The sequence below is a fragment of the Sarcophilus harrisii genome, chromosome 2 (genome assembly GCF_902635505.1).
Source record: "Sarcophilus harrisii chromosome 2, mSarHar1.11, whole genome shotgun sequence".
NCBI classification, from domain to species: Eukaryota; Metazoa; Chordata; class Mammalia; order Dasyuromorphia; family Dasyuridae; genus Sarcophilus; species Sarcophilus harrisii.
Window position 1 is genome coordinate 283546709 of NC_045427.1, and position 22221 is coordinate 283568929.

Here is a 22221-nt window from a genome sequence, read left to right on the forward strand (position 1 = left end):
GAGGATTAGCTAAGGAAATGATAGCACCCAGAACTAATTGTCAGGGTCTTTTCCCCTAAATTAAAAACAACAACAACAAAAACAACTTACATTTTTGCCCTTGAGTTACTTCTGGTTCTAGAGGGCTTGACCATTAATAGGTAAAAGGGTCTAAAAGTATACATGGCATGCATTTTAAAGGTTGATTCTGGGGAAGAACTGCAAGATTTGGGATGGTAACAAGGAAATTCAATCAGGGAGCAGTAGAGTAGAAGTGGGACAATGCAAATTGGAAGTAGAAAGGGAGGGCAAACACTCCCATCCTACCCTACCTACAGAGCTTGCTCTGGAAGGCTGCAAAATGCCTTCACTACCAGGGACATTTCACCCCTGGGGAGACCCCATGAACTATTATATACTTCAAAAACCATGCCTTGGGTCAGGCTGGCTATCTTACAGGGGGTGTCAAGTTTCTACAGTTGGGCAGAAGCGTGTGTGTGTGTGTGTGCAGCTGTGTGCATGTGCGCCTGCCTGGAGTCAGAAACCTGGTCTCAAATTTTTACTAACTATATGACCCATAAAAAGAGATAGAAAAGAAAATGGCAGATCTGCTTCAGTTTCTTTGTGACCTCTAATGGGGTCGCAAATAGTCGAAATATAACTGAAACGACTGAAAAACAACAAAGTATGTGGGTTGGGGTATGTGTGATAGTATGGATTTGTATGTTTCTATGTACATGTGGATCTCTGTATTAGATTACAGGTGTGTAAAGACTTTGAACAGGCTGTCTCCCTTTACTGGAATATTCTTTCTCTTCATCACCTTCTTTTAGTATCTATTTCTTCTTTCAATATTCCACTACCTACTGGAGAGTGCCTTTCCCAGTTCCTCCAGCAACTAAAGCCTTCCCTATGACTGTCATCTTACTTTCCACTTTATTTATCTTGTATGTAAATGTTTATTTACATATTGTCTCCTCCTTTAGAATGTATGCTTCTGAAGGCAAAGATTATTTTTTTTTTGGTATCCCCAGCATTTTGTACATGGGATATGATAAGCACATTATAAATGACTGATTGATCAAATAATTGCATATATGTGTGTTTGAGTGTACGTCTGTCCATGTTTGGAGGATAAAAGCTGAGGACAGAACTCAAGTAATCCTACAACAGTATCCTTTATTTGTACTCTATCATTTTTTTTCCTCTCCTCAATGATGGAACAATGAAAATCCCCAAAAGGAGGCCATCAGGGTGAGAATTAACATGTAGGTTAATTGGGAGGACCTGGTGTGACTTTTCAAGTGGACATGGGGCAAAAGATGTCTTTCAAGAACTAATAGCCCCAAACTTTATGTGTAGAAAATTAGCTTCATATATATTACCATTACTAGATGGAGTAGACATGGCAAGTTTATATCCATTTTACAGATAGGGAAACTGAGATGCAGAGAAATTAATCAACTTGACCAAGGTCATTTGTCATGAAAGTCCTGACAGGGCTCATTTCTTGGAAGCAGTTCAGATTTTGATCATTAAATGACAAAGCCTAAGGGACTTTGATCTCCCCCTGCCAGACCTGGCCCTGTCTTTATTTTGGCGGCGGCTGGCCATTACAGCTGCTGGCAAAAATAACACTGTAATTCTCAGCACCCTTAGACTCCCTCAGGATGATGACACATGGGAATCACATGGGGCACTGGAATGAAATCCTGGCAACCTCCTGACTTAGTCCTTTTAAATGTCAATAATATACTCACAGGTTGCCGTGGGGTAGAAATGGAGTATTATTTTTCCTAATCCAAGTGGTTGGATATTGTTCAAATCATCCCCAAATAGTCAACAATCCCTAAGTAGATTGGGGAGAATGATAACATTCTATTCCCCAGGACCCCTTGTCCTCCCTCTAGTCCTCTCCTCCCACCTCCATCCAAATTCTATCTATCCTTCAAGGTTCAGTTCAAGTCTCACCTACTCAATAAAAATCTTCCTATCCAGCTCTGTTCCAAAATCCTACTCTACTATTATTACTGACTATACTACATCAGCATCATAGAATATTAGAATACACAATGTGAAAAGACATAACATGGAAAGAAATCTTGAAACAGAATGTTAGAATGCAGGACATTAAAACTAAAAAGGACTACTGGGGGGTTCTTAACTTAGGATTCAGAGATCCCTAAATCATCCATAGATATATTTCAAGATATCTGTGATAATACTGAAAATTTTTAAAAATACATCTTTGCTTTTACTCTTAGTTTCCATTGTAATTCTATGGCTTTTATTTTATGCACTGAAAACCAAGATTCCAAGAAAGGATCCATAAGCTTTACCATCCCCCAAATGTGTCCACGGCACAGGAAAAGGTTAAGAACTCCTAATGCTCTTCTAATCCTTCATTTCAAAGATGAAGAAACAAAGACCCAGATAGGACCAAAGTTACTCACTTAGGTGTGTGGTAACTTTGGTGGTGTCAGAGCTAGGATGAATCACTTAAGGAATGACTAACCCACTAATGGTGTTCTCACTCCCAACATTGTGCTCTTTCCCCTAAATTGCCTCATTCTTTGAAGAACCAGTATCATACTTGTATGCTCCATCATACTTTGCACAGAATTTGCCAAAATATTGCATGGCTAGTTCTCTAGAAGGAAGACTATTCCCAACACTGCTGTTACTTGTTGTTAGCTGAGTGATCTTGGAGAAGTCACATCATCACTCAGACTTCAGTTTCCTTCTTAGCCAAATAAAAGGGTTGGACTAGACGGAATTTAAGTTCCCTTCTAGCCATGATACTGTATGGTTCGAAGGTCAATGTAGTCATTGCCAATTGGCTCACTCAATTGGAGATATCCTCTCCTAATTATCCAGCACTGAAAGCTGCTCCAGGTTCTTTGGCAACGAGTCTCTTGGAAGTTAGATCTTTCTTCTCCCTTTTTTTTCATAATTCTTTCCTCTCCACAAAAATGTGTTGTCTTACATCCATTCCCTTGGGGTATAGTTGGTGACTTACTAAATATTTTAAACAATTAATTCAACCTCAACTATTATGACTTCCAGCTATGACATTTTATTCTTAATGATTTATTATAACAGCTCACATTCCAACAATCATAAGATCTATAAATTTTCTATATATACTAACTCATTATATATTCTTTCTATTTTACAGATGAGAAAATTGAGGTTCAGAGAGATTAGTGACTTACTTGTGAAAGACAAGTATGAGTCCATGTGTCCTTGTTATGAATCCTGGGATCTTTCCTCTCCACCCACACTGTCTCCCAACAGGCCTTACGAAGGTACCCTTCCTAAATCATATTTGCATTTTAGCAGGCTCTAATGTCTTCCTCCAAAAGACTTGGAGAGTTTACAGTCATGGAGATAACAAGATAGGGAAGTGGACAGCATCTGGACATTTTGACATGGGGAAGGTGGGCTTTTGGCCCTTCTTAAGTCATACACATCATTAGCCTTCTATTTGGCTTGCAAAGGAGACTGCTATCCATGTCACTTGCCCTTATTGGATGGAGAGATCATTCCTTTTCTCTGGATGAAATCTCCAGTCTGTGGTTCTCAGCATGGTAGTTTTGATAGTCTATCCAATCCCATAGCCTCTCATTGCTTCAGATATCGGGTTTCACAGTCCCTTTTGGGCTCAGCCCATCTGGGTATTGAATCCTCTTCCCCTGCATAAAGATTTCCAAAAAGCTTTTCTTGGCCTTTCCAACCATGAGCTTAAATACTAACCTCAGACTCCTCAATCTTTAATGTAGTATTGGACCCCTTCCACTTTGCCAGAATTCACAATGCTTTATGCTCCTCTTAAGAACTTATCATATTTCTGTTTTTATTTTATTTATCTACATCTATGTCTCACATACTTCCTCCTACTCTTTGAGGGCAGGGATTTATATTGTTTATTTATATTGTATATTTTATATTGTTTCATAACTCCTAGAACAGCGTGAAATCCTTCTACTGGCCAACCATCTGATGTTGAGCCTCTCCTTCTTTAGTTAAGCTGGTCTTTGGACAGCAAAAACAGTATGTCCTCAATACTGTCCTCAAAGCTTTCTTCTAGGGAGGACCTGTCAGAGCCTGAGCTCTGCTGGCACAACATGTGAGAAGCCAGGGGTATGTGTCTGCCATAAATAAGCAGGCATCAGAATAAAACTTTTATGGACCCATAACGTCTAATAAAATGTTTGTGGAATGAATGAGTCAAAAATAATAGCACATTTCTTTAATCACTTTAAGATTTACAAAGCACTTTGCTCACAGTCACCTTGGGAGGTAAATAGTATAAGGATTATTAACACCACTTTGCAAACTGGGTACCCGAAGGTCAAAAAGGAGAAGCAATTTGTCCATAATCATAAAACTACTAAGTCTTGTAACGTGGACTCAAACCCAGTCTCCTGGCCTTAAATCTATTGTTTTTTCCACTATGCTTAGCAAGTTACTTTGCTTTGGATTTTCTCATCTGTAAAATGGAACTAATAGTAGAACCTACCTCTCAAGATTTTGTGAGGATAAAATGAGACCATATTTAAAAAAAAATGCTTAGCACAGTGCCCAGGATATAGTAAGCACTCCATAAAGGTTATCTATTATTATTATTGTTATTGTTATTATTACTCATCTTACTATACTGCCAGGATGGATGGATGGACAGGTGGATGAATGGATGGATGGATGGATGAGTGGATGGAGATTAGTGGGTTGGCTATTGAATGAGGTAGAAAATTAAAGGTTTTTCTAATAAATATGATTAACTCAGGCAGCCAATATAAACTATTCAGGCTATAAAAATTCACTCTGACACATATCTCTCTATACAGGCACTTCAGTTCAAGGAAATGAGATAGAGACCTAGTTATGGAGAAGTAAAATAACCCTTTTGCTTGGGGCCCAGTTGAGATTGCATAACATGGATGTTATCAAATGGACCTAGTCAGTACAATTTTGTGACTTCCTCTAGTTCTATTCAATTATAAAAATACACATATGCTCATAAACATTCATCACATACTTCTCTAATCTTCAGTCATCCTTTCTCTTTATAATTTTGCTAACTGATCCTTGGCTCTCCCTTTCTAGGGGCCTTTCCCTGGTGACTACAAATACCCTAAGACTTTCCTCATCCTCTCTAAATCCTACTATCCCCTCAAGGTCTTGGATCTTTCTTCCCTATTTTATCCAAACTTCTAGAAAAAGCTGACTACATTTTGTTGCTTTCACTTCTTCCACTCATTTCTCAATCTTTCACAGTCTGGGTTCCAACTTTTGTCTGAAACCACTCTCTTCAAAGTTACCAATGATCTCAAAAGAACAAATCTAAAAAGACCTTTTCTTGATCTTTTTTCTTCCTCATCTCTCTACAGCATTTGACACTGGAATCTTCCTAGATGATTTCTTATTTGGGGATTTTCATGACACAGATCTTTCTTGGTTCTATTTTTCCAATGATTCCTCCTTGGACTCCATTGGTGCATTATTATCCATGTCATGCTTTCTATCTGTAGATATATCAAAAGTTCTACCCTTCATCTTCTTTCTCCTCTCTCTAAATACTCTCTTGGTGACCTCAATAACCCCTCCTCCCATGGTTTTAATTATCATTTCTATGCTGATGACTCCTAAATCTATATGTGTATATATAATAGCTATCATTTACATTGCGTTTTAAGATTTGCAAAGCACTTTTACAAGTATTAGTTCATTTAATCTTCACAATAATCCTGCAATATAAGTGCTATTATCATCATTTTACAGATTAGGAAACTGAGGCAGCAAAGGTTAAGTGACATGCTCCACACAGCTAATAAATATGTGAAGTCAAATTTGAACTCAGCTTCCTGACTCCAGGTCCAGCACTTTATCCATGTGCCATCTAACTGCCTTAACATTTATATATGTAAATAAGTCTGTATACATTTATTTATAATTGTATACATGTAGGTAGGTAGGTAGGTAAATATCTCTAATTTCTTTTCTGTGCTCCAGATGTGGATCATCAATTATCTGTTGGATATTTCAAACAAGATATTCCATGTTGTTTGGTTACTTTCAGTCTTGTCTCTACACTTCATGACTGCATTTGGAGTTTTCTTGGCAAAGATACTGGGCTAGATTGCCATTTCCTTCTCCAGTTCATTTTTACAAATGAGGAAATTGAAGCAAACAGAGTGAAGTGCCGATTTGAATTCAGGTAGTCCCCTCTTCAGGCAAGCCACTCTATCCATTGAGCCACCTAGCTGCCCCAGATAGTTGATAGACTTCTCAAATTCAACATGCCTTAAACAAAACTCAATATCTTTGCCCAAAAATTATTTTCTCTTCTGACTTTCCCTAATATTGTCAAGGGTATTACCATCCTTCTAAATCTTTTAGTTTCTTAATCTCAACATTATCCTCAACCCACATATTAATCACTTGAAATATCTTGCCATTTCTACCTCTACAACATCTTTTGCAGTTACCCCTTTTCTTCACTGACACAATCACTATCCTGATTCAAGCTCTCATCATCTCTTGCTATTGCAGTAGCCTCCTAACTGGTCTCCCTGCCTCCAGTCTCTCCCCTCTCCAAACTATCCTCTACCCAGCTGCCAAAGCAATCTTCTTAAAGTGAGTATCTGATCATATCACTCCCCTACTCAATAAATTTCATCCTTTTTCTTCCAGGATCAAATATAAACTGCTTTCCTGGCATGTAAAGCTCTTCACCACCTGGTTCCAATTTACCTTTCCAGCCTCATTACACATAACTCCTTTTCACAAATTCTATGGTCCAATCAAACTGTCCCTCTTACCATTCTTCATACATGACACACTGTCTTCAGTAGTCTGCCTTTGTGTTAGCTGTGTCCCAAGACTAGAATTGTGTCTTAGGATCTGTAGCTCCCTATGCCATGTAGCTAACCACTGTACCTCTCTTAAATCCATCCCTTCCTTACTGCTTTCATAATCACAAAACTAGCTAGGGTTCAATCTTCTTTCTCCTGGACTATTGCAATAGCCTCTTAATTGTATACCATATTTCTGGGCTCTGCAGAACTACCAAAATAATCTTCCTAATGCACAGGTCTTACCATATTACTCCACCACTCAAAAATCTTCAGTTGTTCCTAGATGCCTGAACTAAGATACAGACTCTTCCACATGACCTTTGAAGCCCTTCACATGTTATCTGCAACCTAATTCTCCAGACATACTTCACATTGTTTAGTTTTACATGCCCGGGCCAAAATGGCCCCGTCTCCTATCTCCTTGAGTTAGCACAGACAGTTCCCCCATTCCCGTAAAGGTCTGCTCCCTCCTCACCTCTAGAGCTTAGAATGTCTAGCTTCCTTCAAAGCTTAATTCTAGTACTATGTCCTTTGGCAAACCTTTGCAGATCTTCCCTACCAGTCATCTCTCTCCCCCTTCAAATTGCCTTGCATTGAGTTCTTTGGCTGCAGTTATATTCACCTAAATAGACCGAACAGCCTAACACCTGGAGCAGTACCTTATACAGGATAAGTATGAATTAAATGTCTATTGTTAAAATGGAGGAGGATCTAAGGAAAAACTGGGCAATGACCCAAAATCTGAATGTGGTTGACTGATGTCTGTATAGAAATGGAAGTTGAGTAGGTAGGTCAACTGTGTGAAGGAATAAAAAAAAAGAGTAAGTCATTAAGAAAGGATATTTGAAGGAAAGTGGTTGATAAGGAAAGGAGAGAGAAGAGTCCTGCTACCTCCACCCCAACCAAAACCAAATAAACTCTAGTAGTTTAAGAGGAAGAATAAAAGGAGGTGAGGGAAAGAGAGAGGTGAAAAGAAAGGTATAAGGAAAGAAGAAAGATAAAAGAGGAAAATAGGTATCAAGAAAAGAAAAAAAGTATGGAAAAAGACAGTTTCATTCATTTGTTTTGTTTTACTGAGGCAATTGGGGCTGAGTGATTTGCCCAGGGTCACACAGCCAGGAAGTATTTAAGTGTCTGAGGTCAAATTTGAACTCAGGTCCTCCTGACTTCAGGGCTGGTGCTCTATGCTCTGTGCCATCTACCTGCCCCCAGTTTCATTCATTTTATAGAAAATTTGGTGCCAAAAAAATGAAAATCTCATGTGGACAAATCCCAAATTTATATAATTATATACCATATAAACATTCTGAGAAATAGAAAAAGTAGTTTAGATATCTTGGCCAAGTTGATCAATCCCACCAAAGTCCCACTTTACTCCTACTCACTCTGCCACCTCATAGAATTGTTATGAGAATCCAACTAGAAAATGTTCATCAAAGTACCTTAATAACAAGTTAGCATTTAAATAGCACATTACATATATTCCCTTATTTGATCCTCACAATAAATGCTATTATCTACATTTTACAGATGATAGTACCTGAAGTCGAGAAGTTTTAATGACAGCCTAAGGATAACAACTACTATGTGTCTGGGGTAAAATTCAAATTCACATCTTCCTGACTCCAAACCCTAGTACACTCATTAGCCCTACAACATGCTGCCTCCCATGGTAGGATTAAGTTTATAAAAATGTAAACTTGTTTTTGCTGTTATTATTGTCAATAACAGCATCTTAATTTGTCACAGAATACTTCTAAATCTTCTAAATCATCATTTTCACTGGTTTCTAAGGTCTTGTGCTCTCTGACTTGGGGGAAGGACTCATGTCCTAGTTAACACCTCCTTGGCTGACATCCTACATAGCCATTTCAGGATAAGTGCCAATAAGCATGCATTGGTCTGAAATCTCCATCAAAAGTACAAGGTATCAGTGGGCCATTTGACCCAGTTTTGGGTCTTGGGCTTCCCATAAAGTTAAGCATTTGCTCTTATTGCAAGGAGCTCAGGAGGTCACAGGGCTAAAAAACAAAGTTGGCTTTTCCCAGTTCATATAGATTCCTATACTCCCCAGGAATTCACTCAAACAGCTGTTGACCCCCAACCCAAGCACAGCAATCTGGCAGTGTGTACCCAAAAGACACATGTAGGGAATTAACTTTCTGTGTTCAGGAGATGGAGTATGCACTAAGGTCACAGAGACGCCTAGAAGGAGACAAGTGTGGGATGGACCTGGCAGCTGCGATTCTCCCCTGACCTCCAGCCATAAAAAACTCAAGCACCCAGATTTGGAATCCCTACATAGAGACTAAGAAGTTAAGCATTTTCATTGGCTCACAGGACCACAGGATTTAAAGTTGGATAGGACATAGAAATTCTTCAGTCCAGTTCTTAACTTTTTCTGTGTCATGAACCCCTTTGGCAGTTTGGTGTAGACTATGGGTTCCTTCTCAGGATATGTTTTTTTTTTAAGAAAATGGAAAAAAATGCTTCTATCTGCATTCAGAGATCATCAGTTCTCTCTCTCTGGAAGTAGATGGCATTTTTCTTTTCTTTTTTCTTTTTATTAATCATTTTAAATTGATATATTTTATTTTAATGTCATTTATATTTCCCACTGTATTCCTCTTTTACTTCCTCCCTGTTTTTTCAGGATATTTTAAATGCACAAAACAAAATACCCTGGATTACAAAGGAAATTGATTATATTAAAATAAAGTTATTTAAATATTTTTAAAAACTAGATCCCTTCTGATTTTTTCTCATGCAGCATGATAAATGTGGAAATATGTACAGAAGAATTGCACATGTTTAACATATTTTGTTGCTTTCTATCTAAGGGAGAGGATGGGGAGGAAGAGATAGAAAAAAACTTGGAATACAGGATTTTGTAAGGGTGAATGTTGAAAACTATCTTTACATGTATTTTGAAAATTAAAAACTATTAAATTTTTTAAAGACTTGGGAAAAAACTAGATCCCTGATCTAGTTCAAGTTCATTAAATAAATAAATAAATAATGGACCCAGTGAAGTGATTTGGCCAAAGTGAGACAGAGAATGAGTAGCAAGGTTGTGACAAGCCCAGATTCTTTGACTTTAATTATCAATCTCTTACTATTATATTATCCCCTCCCAACCCCAAAGCGTAGGAGTGTGGTCACTTTCAGCACATTTCACACAGAAAACAAAAGTCCTTCTTTCTTCCTCTGGTGACCTACTCTTCACATTTTTAAAAATTAAAGTGTATTTTTTTAATTAACAGAAATCTATTTGCTCTACCTTTGACCCCTCCCCAAATGCATATCCCCCATTGAGAAAAAAGAAAAACAATTTGCTGCAACAAATTCCTCACATTTAAGTCCAATTGATGAATTTTAATAGCAATGCCCTTCTAGAGAAATAATTTCTAGGTACCTATTGGGCAGATAATTAAGCCTATGGCTCATACTTCTGGTGCAGTGACAGATGATGCAGGCCAGAATAGTCATAGCTCAGTGCCCAAGGAGCATGAGATTTCTAGTGGAGACCTCCCCCTCTTCCTTTTCCTGCAAGTAAATAGTTACACCCCTTGCCCCAGCTGTCCAGACTCATCTAACTGTTCTGGAAGTATATTTGCAATGTCTAATAATACTGTGAAGTTGTGATTTTGCAGCAAGTCACTGATTCAAAAGCTTAGATAGCCAAAAAGTTGTAGTCATTTTCCCCATAAAGTGAGGTGCTTATAAATGTAATAGCTAACTTAAATCCATATAACTTTTTAACAATATTAAAAAAAAATCCACAAATGACTGAAAATCCGGAATCCCTGAGAACTAGTCCTAGCTCTGCCACTAACTTGCTGTGTGCATGCCTTCTTAAGCAAATCATTCTGTATTTCAGTTCTCGATTTCCTAGACTATAAAATGAATAGATTTGACTAGATCAGACAGTGTAGTTTCAGAAGCCTATGTGTGACATTTTCCACCCAAGTTTTCAGTTCTAAAAGTTTAGGTTAAGTCATCAAGCACTCTTTACTATAATCACAGAAAGCATTGTTTGAGTTGTGTTGTGTGTGTGTGTGTGTGTGTGTGTGTGTGTGAAAGAGAGAGAGAGAGAGAGAGAGAGACAGAGACAGAGACAGAGACAGAGAGACAGAGAGAGGCAGAGACAGACAGAGACAGAGGCAGAGAGACACAGAGAGACAGAGAGAGAGAGAGACAGAGAGAGACAGAGAGAGACAGAGACAGAGAGAGACAGAGAGACAGAGAGACAGAGAGACAGAGAGACAGCGAAAGAAAGAAAAAGAAAGAAGGGATTCCCAGTGTGAAAATTCCCTTCACTGATGAATATAAGCAGCACACTGAAATCTCAGGGTTAAGTTATTTGCCCAGATTCATACAGACAGTTTGTGTCAAGGCTTGAATTTAAATCTAACTCCAAAGCCCACATAATTGCCAGACTGCCTTTCTCTATAGGCAATTATTTATATAAACAAATTTTTATTCTCAAAGAATAGAAATCCTTCCCTTAAAATCCTCAGTGTACTAAAAACTACACCTGCAGGCATAAAAAATATGCAACAGCATCACACTTAATTCCTGCCTCTTCAGATTTAGAAGCTGATCTCTGAAGTGAGTCTGAGCAAATGCTTTCATTTAACTACATCTAACATTTCATCTTCTGTCCACTTTCTCTGTTGTGCTACAGTTTAGATTTAAATCATCCACCAAGCTTTAGGATTAAAGACATAGAGGAAGGAGAGAGGGGAAAAGAGAGACAAGAAAAAAAAAGATAACCAGGTTTGATTTGCAAGAAGTTTGGAGTAAATATTTCCACCACCACCACCCCCTTCACCACGAGCAGCTCAGGCTTTGGCAACTAGCAAAACAGTCTTTTTTGCAAGTTCTAGAAAAGAAAGCTGAAAACATACATTACCTGTTAGGTTTGAAACAAGAGAACAATGCCCCCCAAAAGAATGACTTCCTTGATTATATCTTCAGATATTCATTCCTTTCCTTTCCCCTCCTCTCCCCACCCAAAATCCTAATTTTTCATCTCTCTTCTTTCCCCGAGCGTCTTGATGTATTACAGTGCAGCTTTGAAACACTCCTCTTTCAAGCTGAGTTTATTTCGGGACCACCGCATGACCAGTGATGACAAGCCAAAATATAAGTTGTTATGAATCTCAGATTTCCTGTCTGAAGATTACCCTACAGAAGCTTTTATCCATCTTTCAGTCTCCCTCGGTTACATTAATTTGTTGAATTTCTCTTCATAAAGTATCCTGTAGCTAAATGGCACAGTATTGCCCTCGTGTTACAACATCATTTGTGATCCTTGACATGTAGGCCATATATGGACATGTTTCTGGAACTATCCAAAAAAGTGAGAGAGAGAGAAAGGGAGGAGGTGGAAGGATTGAAAGAAAAGGAGAGAGACTGAGAGACAGAAACAGACAGAGACATAGACAGACAGACAGACAGATGAGAGGAAAGGAGAAGAAAGGAGAGAAGAGAAGAAAAAAGAGAAGAGATAAAAGGAGAAGAGAAGAAAGGAGAGGAGAGGAGGAGAGAAGAGAAGAAGAGAGGAGAAGAGAGGAAAGGTGAAAAGAGAGGAGAAGAGATAAAAGAAGAGGAGAGGAGAAGGGAGGAGAGGAAAGATGAAAACAGAGGAGAAGAGAAGAGATTAAAAAAAAGAGGAGAGGAGAAGAGAGAAGAGGAAAGAAGAGGAGAGGAGAGAAAGGAGAAGAGAAGAGAGGAGAGAAGAATGGGGCTATAAATTAGTCTGGTTTAGTTTTTTTTTAATTTGTAATTGTTTGAAGAATGGAAAATGGGACAATATGAGTGGGTGAAGAAAGGAAGTGTGTGTGCTCTGTTTTTCTATCAGAGTTTTCCTGATTTTTTAGCAATAGCTGTTCAGTCCTTTGGTCATGTCCATTTTTTCATGGTACCATTTGGGGTTTTCTTGCAAAGATACTGGGCTGGTTTGTCATTTCTTTCTCCAGCTTATTTTACAGATGAGAAAACAGAGGTAAACATGGTAAAGTGACTTACCCAAAGTCATACAGCCAGGAAGTGTCTGAGGTCGTATTCGAACTCATTTTTAGCAATCATTGTTCAGTTATTTCAGCTGTGTCTGACTCTTTGGACAGATCCTCTCACCTCTCTGGACTTTGGAAAAATGAATGTGAGATTTTCAAAGAAGCATAAGAAAATTTGCTATGAACTGATATAGAACAAAAAAGTAGAATCAAGAAACCCATATGCACCCCATATGCTATAGTAATATAAATAATAACTATACAAAAACAAAAACAAAGTTGGATTCAGATTAAAGGGAATAATAAATACCAGTTCCAAGAGATAGATGATGAAATACACCTCCCTCTTCTCAGTAGAGAGATAGGGACCACAGGTCCCAAAAACTATCAGATAACTCCTAAGTTTTTTGAGTAAAATTCTTTTGGCAAAAACTAATTAACTGAGTCTAGGACTGGCAAGTAAGTAGTTCAGAGCTACAGAGAACAATCTACATTTACTGAGCATCTATTTTGTGCCAGGAACTGTACTAAGCTCTGGGGAAACAAAAAAAAAAAAAAAGAGGGAAGTAAAAGACAGTCTTTCCCCTCAAGGAGTCTACATTCTAATGGAGGAGGCAACATTCAAACAAATATATAAAAAGCAAGGTATTTTTTCCTATTTGATTCAACAATACCCACCATGTGTAACATATTTAGAAGAAAACTGCTATTGTTTCGTTATGTCTGACTCTTTTTTTCCCCCTCAGAGCACCAGTCAGGTGTTCCTGACTCCAGGACCAGTATTCTATCTACTGGGTTATCTACCTGCCCTATATCTAAGTCTTTTTGACCCCATTTGGGTTTTCTTGGCAAAGATACTGGGGTGGTTTGCCATTTTCTTCTCCAGATCATTTTATATAGGATAAATAGGAAATACTTGACAGAAGAAAGACACTGGAATTAAAAGGTGTTCAAGTAAAAGTTTCAATAAAAGATGGAATGTTATTTGGGATTTAAAGGAAGCCAGGGAGGTCAGGAGGTGTGGCAAAGGAGGGAGAATGTTCCAGGCATGGAAGACAGGCAGAAAAAATGCCTAGAGCCGAGACATGGAATTTCTTGTTGTGTAACAGGCAGGCAGCCAGTGTCATTGGATTGAAGAGTATGTGTCTGGGAGTAGGGGGTAAGAAGACTGGGGGCTACATTATGAGGGCCTTTGAATGTCAAGTAGAGTATTTTGTATTTGCTCCTGAAGGCAGTAGGGATCCACTGCAATGTATTAGGAAGGAGGTAAGAGAGGCAGGACTGATATAGTCAGACGTGCACTTAAGGAAAATTACTTTTGTGGCTGAATGGATTGGAGTCAGAAAGGCAGACCCACCAACAGGCTATTACAATAATTTCTGCATAAGGTGATGAAGGCCTGCACTAAAGCGGCAGCAGTGTCACAGGGGAGAAGGAGGGATATTCAAGAAATATTGCAAAAGTAAAATTGGCAGGTTTTGGCAACAAATTGGATATGAAGGAGAAGGGGGAGAAATAGTGAATAATTAATCATGACTCTTAGGTTGTAAAACTAAAGGCCTGGGAGCATGGTATTGGCTTCTAGAGTAGCAGGGAAGGTTGGGAGGAAGGGAGACAGAGTTTAGGGGAAGTGAGTTTAAGCTATCTCCTGGATGTTCTATTTGAGATGTCTGCAAGTCAGTTGAAGACAAAAGATACAAGCTCTTAGCAGAGAGATTGGGGAAGGCTAGGTATATTTGAGAATCCTCAGCATAGAAATGATACTTAAATTCATGGTTGAGATCCCCAGAGGAAGTAGTATAAAGGGAGAAAAGAAGAGGACCCAGGTCTTATCCTGTGGAACACCTGTGTTAGAGGGTATGATCTGGAGAAGAGTCCAGCAAAGGAGGTAGAGAAGGAACAATAAGAGAGGTAGGAGGAAAATCAGGAAAGAGTAATTTGGAAATTTGGAAAGAAGAAAATGTCAAGGAGAGGATACAGTGGAGTCAAGGAGAATTTCTCTAGTCTTCAGAATTTTCATCTCAAACACTTCCAGTCTTTTCTTGACTGATTACTTTGAAGTTTATTTAGCCAATGGGATCTTTACTATTCATTTCCAGAATTCCTTAAAATCCATTCCTCCCAGACTCAGAGTATATATCTGACTAGCTATGACCACAGCTTTCTTCTCCACCAAAAAGCATAAGATAAGTGGTTCACTTTTCCCCCAGATTCCTGGCTCTGACCATACCTCTTTCACTCCTCTGCCATTTCACTAGCTAATAATATTTTGCTGTATTGTAAATATACTCCTGTCCCCCACCTTTCCAATTTGGGAGTCATACTTGAATCAACTGTTATTGCTCCTAGAAAAAGAGAATGAATGAAAAAGCATTTATTAAGCACTTGCTGTGTGCTAGATACTTTGCTGGGGCAAGTCTCTTCATTCTGTTTATGTAAAGTGAACTGCAGAAGGAAATAGCAAACCATCTTTGCACAAAAAAAAAAAAAACTCCAATGAGGTCAAAAATATTCAGACATGACTGAAAATGACTGTAATAATTTCAACAGATATTTTGCAAAGTGTGAGATATACAAATACCCTCAACGAAGATCTTGCCAAAAAGGAATGTATACCCTGATGGAAGAAGACAATATATAAAGAGGAGCTAGAAAGCAGGGGGGTGATGGGCAGGAAGTGAGGAGGAGGTCTGGCTCCTGGCAAGAAAGAATGAAAGCACACTCTAAATGAAACTTCCCTGATTATTGACATTAACTCCATAATGATCACTCTTCTCATGGTCATCCAACCAGTGACAAATGCACTCAAATGAACTATATAATCTAGCTCATATCCATCCATCTTTTCCACAAGCAAAAAACTGTCAAATGGCTTATCAAAATCTACATATTCTATGACTATATTACCTTGATAAACACTCTAGATACCTTGTCAAAAAAAAAAGGAAATAGTCTGACATGATGAATCATTTCCTTTTGAGGGCTGTCTCAGGAAATAAGAGGCTCCTCATGAGATCTGCAAGTGAAAGATGAATGAGGACTCATCAGCGATGTTAAAAGGGGGATTTTTATCAAGTCAAGTCAGCAAAAGCATATATTAAGACTCTACTATTGGTACGTCAGATAGGGTACCAGCTCTGGAGTCAGGAGGACCTGAGTTCAAATTTGACCTGAGACACTTATTAGCTGTGTGATTTTGGGCAAGTCACTTACCCTTGTGCCTCAGTTTCCTCATCTGTAAAATGAGCTGGAGAAGAAAATGGCAAATCTCTCCAGTGTCTCTGCCAAGAAAACCCTAAATGTAGTCACCAAAGGCAGACATGACTGAAATCACATCACTGAACAACAATAAAAAACTGTGCTAGGCACTGTACTAAGTGCTGAGGGTATAAAGAAAAGGGACAGGGGGAAGAGAACCAGTCCCTGAGCTCAAAGACCTTACAATCTAAATGGGGTGTTCACAGTCAGGTACTATTTGAATTACAAAACTCTAAAACCCTTTCTAGTTCTCAGATTCGGTAAATTATTTTTAATGGAGCCTCACTGGTTTTTAGCAATACTCTTTGCAGACTTAGGCAGCATATAACAAAAAGATCCTAATAATTACTTTTCCAAAAATGGAATGGGCTACCTCTGAGGCTCTATTGATTACATATCCAGTGTATTAGAGAGGAATTCTGATTCTACAATTGGTTTTATTAAAAGGTATCTGAGATCCAAGGGCTTCTGGGATTATTGATTCTTCTTTGAGGTTCTTGCAAATTCAAGCTACCAGGCCCCAGTGACCTACATTCTGGGACAGAATAATGAAGGAATGGGCAAACAAGATCACTGAGACACAGTAGTTAGTGATCTTTGAAAGAAAAGGGAAACTATTGCTACAGATTTCAAAATGGAGAAGAGGTTAGAGTTTGCAAACAGACCTTTATTCCAGATAAAATTCCAGAACATATCATTTTTTAAATGCACCTCTTCAATTACCAAATAATTGTTATTTTATTATTAAGTAGCAATGAATAGACATTTACACAAGATATTCCAAAAGTAATCCTATAATTTTAAGCTCTAAAAACTTGTTTTTAGTAGCTTCAGTCACCTCTTACTCCTCATGACCCCATTTGGAGTTTTCTTGGCAAAGATACTAGAGTTGTTTGCCATTTCTTTCTCCAACTCATTTTACAGATGAGGAAACTGAGGCAAACAAGATTAAATTATTTCCTCAGGTTCACATAGCTAGTAAGGATCTGAAAATAGCTTTTAATTCAGTCTTCCTGACGCCTACCATGGTGCACTATGCCTAGGGGCAGCTAGGTGACACAGTGGACAGAGCACCAGTCCTGAAGTCAGAAGGACCTGAGTTCAAATGTGACTTCAGATACTTAACACTCCTAACTGAGTGACCCTGGGCAAGTCAAAATTGCCTTAGTCAAAAAAAAAAAAAAACCAAAAACATGCATTCTAAAATTTTACCAGGAATAAATCTATCTGTGAATGCTATACCCTTTCTTATTTTAAAATGTAGAGCAGTATTTCCCCTTTACTTTCTATAATAATTGACCACTATGGCTCAATGGTCACATCTGCCTATTCTTTAAATTCTCAAGTCTAGGTTATAATTCAACAGGATGTAGTAATTATTGTGGGCAGCTAGCTGCTGTATGACCATCTCTTCACTTATCTTAAGTTTCTACACCCTCTACTCATTTTACTCTATTCTTCCCAATTCAAAGATAGATATCCTTGTAAGAAAACAAAAGAAACATAAAAGTTGAAGACTCTTACCTTCTCACTTGTCATCCCATCCACCCTGAGCTTTGATCCTTCTCTTTATGGTAACTTTTTTAAAATGCAGTGCTTCTTGACTGTCTTTAGCAATGATTTCTACTCTTACCTCCTTTTGAGTTTTAATACCCCAGAGACCACTTTTAAAGAAGCATGAATTCTCTTAGCATATTGTTCTTTATCAGAAAGTAATTTAGTTTTATTTATGGCAATGGCACTTCAAAAAGATGCTTTCCTATCTCCCTTGTGGCTACATCATAAGGACCACTGGGTCCTTACAATGACCATTACAACTGAAACTTCCCATAGGTGTTGCCTCTCCCTTTTAAAATATAATTTCCTTTACAGTAGAGACTCTTGCTTTTCTATTTATATATCCAGGACTTATTTAGCATACTGCTATGCACATGGTAAACACATATGTTCATCTTCATTCATCCATAAGATGAATGGTCACAGGATTCATCCAAGAGAGTACATCTATAATCGATCCATCAGTTATGTAGTTGACGTGGTACTACATAGGATCCTGGAATACAGCTCTGGAAGAAATGTTTGAACCCAACCTACCATTTTACAGAGGAGGAAACTGAGGTAAAAAAACTTGTCCAGGGTGGTACATTTAGTAAATGGCTCACATGTTCTTGGAGAGGTAAAGGAGTTTGCAGAATCTTTTTCCTTATGCACCAAAAAGCTATTAGAAACATCATTTCATGAAATATGTCATCATCTGTTTTTGTAGTGTTCCTGGTGGTCATAAGTTGGTTTTGTGTTTTGTTTTGCTTTGTTTTTTAAATACCAGTGAGATAATTGCTGCTTAGAAACCAACATCTGCTCTGGAGGAAGAAAAAGGTAAAGAGATGTTATGACAAATGTGACAAGATCCTCCAAACTAAATCAACAAATGTTTCAATACTTAGTGACTTCAATGCAAAGATACTCACAGAGGAAGATGGCAAAAGCATATGAAATATGGTTCAGATTTCAGAAATGAAAGCAATTGATGATGCGTGGATAATTCAAAGGTGCTAGAGCCAAGATAGTGGAGAGAAGCCAGGAAATTGTCTGAGTTCTCCCCAGTTTCCCTTAGAAACACCATTAAATCAAGCTTCTAAACAGATTCTGGAGTGACAGAACGCACAAAAAAAGAAACAATTTTCCAGTTTAAGAAAACTTAGAACTTCAGGAAAGGCCTGTCTCACTTACCCACTTGTGTAAAAGGAAAGCACAGTCCATCACTTAAGTTTTTGGGCAAGCCTGTCAGAGACTCTCTTAGTCACAGCACAGCTCAGCAATCGAGGCCCCTCAGTCCTGGCTCAGCAGGTCAGTGACACAGCAGTCCAGTTATGAGACCTTCAGCCCCAGCACACATGCCAAATTGTGAGCCCCATAGCCCTGTCTCAATTAGGCCAGGCCCTCTCGGTGCAGTGAGCAAGCCACAAGCATCTGAAATCCCAGATGGAAAGCCAGTGACCAGGCCCCTGGTCCACAGCACGAGAAGCTTGAGGCAAATTCCACTGTGCCCCAGGAACAGAGTTCAACTTTAAAGTCACCAAATAGGCAACAAAAAAATTAGTAAGAAAAAGAAAGAGTCCTAAAGATATAGCAAAAGGGAAAATCAAAACCCCAAATTAGAAGAGGGTAGCAATGACAAAATACCTACAGGCAAAACCTCAAAAGGGGAATATGAATTGATCTCAAGCTCAAAAATCCTAGTGGAAGAACACAAAAAGATTTTAAAACTCAAGAGAGGTAGAAGAAGAAATTGTGAAAAGATAATTCAATAGCTTCATATATACACATTATGAATATTTTATTTAAGAAGATAATAGGAGCAGCCAGATGGCACAATAGATAGAGCACCAGTCCTGGAGTCAGAAGTTTAAATCCAGCCTCAGACACTTAATACTTACAGGCAGCTGTGGGACCCTGGGCAAATCCTTTTAACCCCAGTTGCCTGGCAAAAAAAGAAGAAAAAGGGAATATTGGGCACAATTAGTACTGGGTTCAGCTGGCACTGAACATTATGAAAAATAAATAAATATAGCTCAAGAGGAAAGAAATGACTATTTATTCACATGAACATTCCATCAGAATCAGTTACACAGTCAGACCATCCACTAGTTAAGGCAAAATCAACATGTTACTAGAAAAAGAATTATGATGATAAGATACTGGAGACAATTGCATCACTGGACAATCTAGTCAAAGAAGCTTTCTGCCAGGTCATAAGGGAAGAAATTGTTCCCAAAGAATTAAATTACCAAACAGGAATAGCAGCCATGGAAGATGTGAATGAGGAACAGCAGAGAGGGATGTCTTCTCCCACAGTCTCTAGCTCCATGGATAAGCCATTGGCTTAGACATGCAACCAGCTGCTCCTCTGCAAGTTTTTAAGCCATTCAAGAACCAGTTTCTATAGAGTCTTAGTCAAAGAGCTGACATGATACAAAAAGAAGATTGAGCCAAAGGCAGGGCTGGGAAGCAGTCCGGACCACAAAAATCAGAGTAATTTCTGAATTGACTAAAAAGGAAGCCGAGATGAGGACCAGGGATTCAGGAAACTTAACTCTAGCAAACAGTTGAAGAAGGAGACAATGTCTGGTCTCTAAGGCAGTTAAGTCTTATCATATATTTTGCATGTATGATTGGAGGAGGGAGGCATACCATTCAAACTTTTCACCAGTTCAATGACGCCAATGACGAAAAATGGAAAAAGGCAAAATTTTGATTATCGCCATTTCCTGCAAAACTTTAACTGATGTAAAATAGTTACCACAATGAGGAAGCCCAGCAAAGCTCAGAAGCCTTCTTAATCAGAAAACGCTTCATCTCTTTGCAAAGCAGGGAAAGATAGCAGCCAAGGGAAATGATGGATTTGAATACCAATTCATTTGTAAAAAACAAAGCAAAACAACAACAAAAAACTCACTATAGAAGAGGATGACAGAAGATCATGAGAACTATCAATGCGTAAAACATTGAAAAGCATTGCAAGTTTAAACAAGTCAGCGACAGAACCAAGTCACAAGAATATTAATAAATTATGCTGACAGTAGGACAAATAGATAGAAAATGGAACATATTTATTGTCAGTTCTAAAACAATCAATGACAATGATAGTGTGTAGTCTCTAGCACCTCATTCTTCGGTATATTTTATGTGGAAATACAAATGGTGCTTAAGAAAATGAAGGATGTAAATTCATGCTGGAGGCAACAATGTACTATTGAAAGCACTGAGGGAATGTCTTAGAGACAGCTCATACAGTGGAAGCCACAGAAAAAAATTTTTAAATGTCAAAAATAATATTACTATCCCCAAAAGGCAATTGAGAAGATATAAATTTCTAGCAAGTCATATGTCTATTTTTCAGCCTTATGCAATCTTTATGAGAAGGATCTATGTTAATGAAAATATTAGATAAAAACAAGGGAGGGTTTTGAAAATCATTTTTCACATCTTTATAGTCTTACAATTTATTAAAAGAGTCAAAGCATAGAAAAGCACATTCTGTTTATAACTTAAGGGAGCAGAGGGAAACATTTGATTCCATAGCAAAAAAAAATAGAGCCTTCAACTCTCTTATGTGTAAAACTACATAAGGTTACTTGATTAATACAACCACAGAGTTCAATGATTCATCCAGAAACTTGGTAGCTAATTAAGCACCACTAAACCACAGAGGCTTAGTGACTTTCACCAATATATGCCATTTTCCTCTCCTCATGGGTTAACTTGAGTTCCTTGTCCTGGAGTTGCCTGTCTTTTCAACAAGGTTAACTAGACTCATAAATGCTACAATTCCACTCCCATCTCAAATTACTAAGAAACAGTTCTGTTTTTGAACCCAATCTAAGAGATCCTCCCCCAACAAAGGAGTTGGCAGTAGGAGAAATTAAAAAGTCAATGAATCTATCAATATTTATTAAGCACTTGCTTTGTGTCAAGCATTATGTTTTATGTTAGAGGTATAAAGAAGTATAAAGGGCAGTCACTATTCTCAAAGAGCTCACAGACTAGTGGGGAGACAACTTGCAAACTATTATGTGGATCATCACATATCCATTGAGAGATGGATAAAATACAAATAGTACAGAATGGACATTTTTATTCCCATGCAGAAAAGGGAATCCTAAACAATCAAGATTAATGAAATGATTAGTATTGAGTATTGAGAAACCTATTTGCAAATCTTCTTTATAAGGGTTACTAATTTGCCATTTTATTTTGCCACTGCACCAAAGTGCTTTGTTATAGCATTTTCATTCTCTGTAGTTGACTATTACTTTTGCTTGGTCTGCCTACATAACTCTTCTGGTAGCTGCTATCTTGTTGGGAATGGGCATGTACCAGCTTCCAGTCAACATGTCACAAGGTTCTATAAGCAAAGGAAAGAAGACATCAATAGTAGACAGTTCCGACCCCAGAAACAGATACAGGAAGAAGCTATCTGTGCCTTCTCTGAAGTAGGGGAATAGGTAAGGAGGAAAGTCTCTCCATCATGGACATCCAGATATAGGAATACTCCAAGTTCCTAGGTACTTAAGTGGAATGTCAACTGAGCATGCCTGGGGGAA

General features: G+C 38.2%; 1 protein-coding gene across 3 annotated transcripts in view; it reads right to left on the bottom strand.

The window, feature by feature from the left end:
* ASB2 (ankyrin repeat and SOCS box containing 2) overlaps positions 1-12132 on the bottom strand; it is an 84723-nt gene extending 72591 nt beyond the window's left edge. For all 3 annotated transcript variants that reach the window (XM_031952332.1, XM_003756158.3, XM_031952331.1), the window contains exon 1: positions 11755-12132. The gene's annotated coding sequence lies outside the window, so the exon portion shown is untranslated. The remainder of the gene's footprint in view (positions 1-11754) is intronic.
* Positions 12133-22221: the final 10089 nt, after the last annotated feature.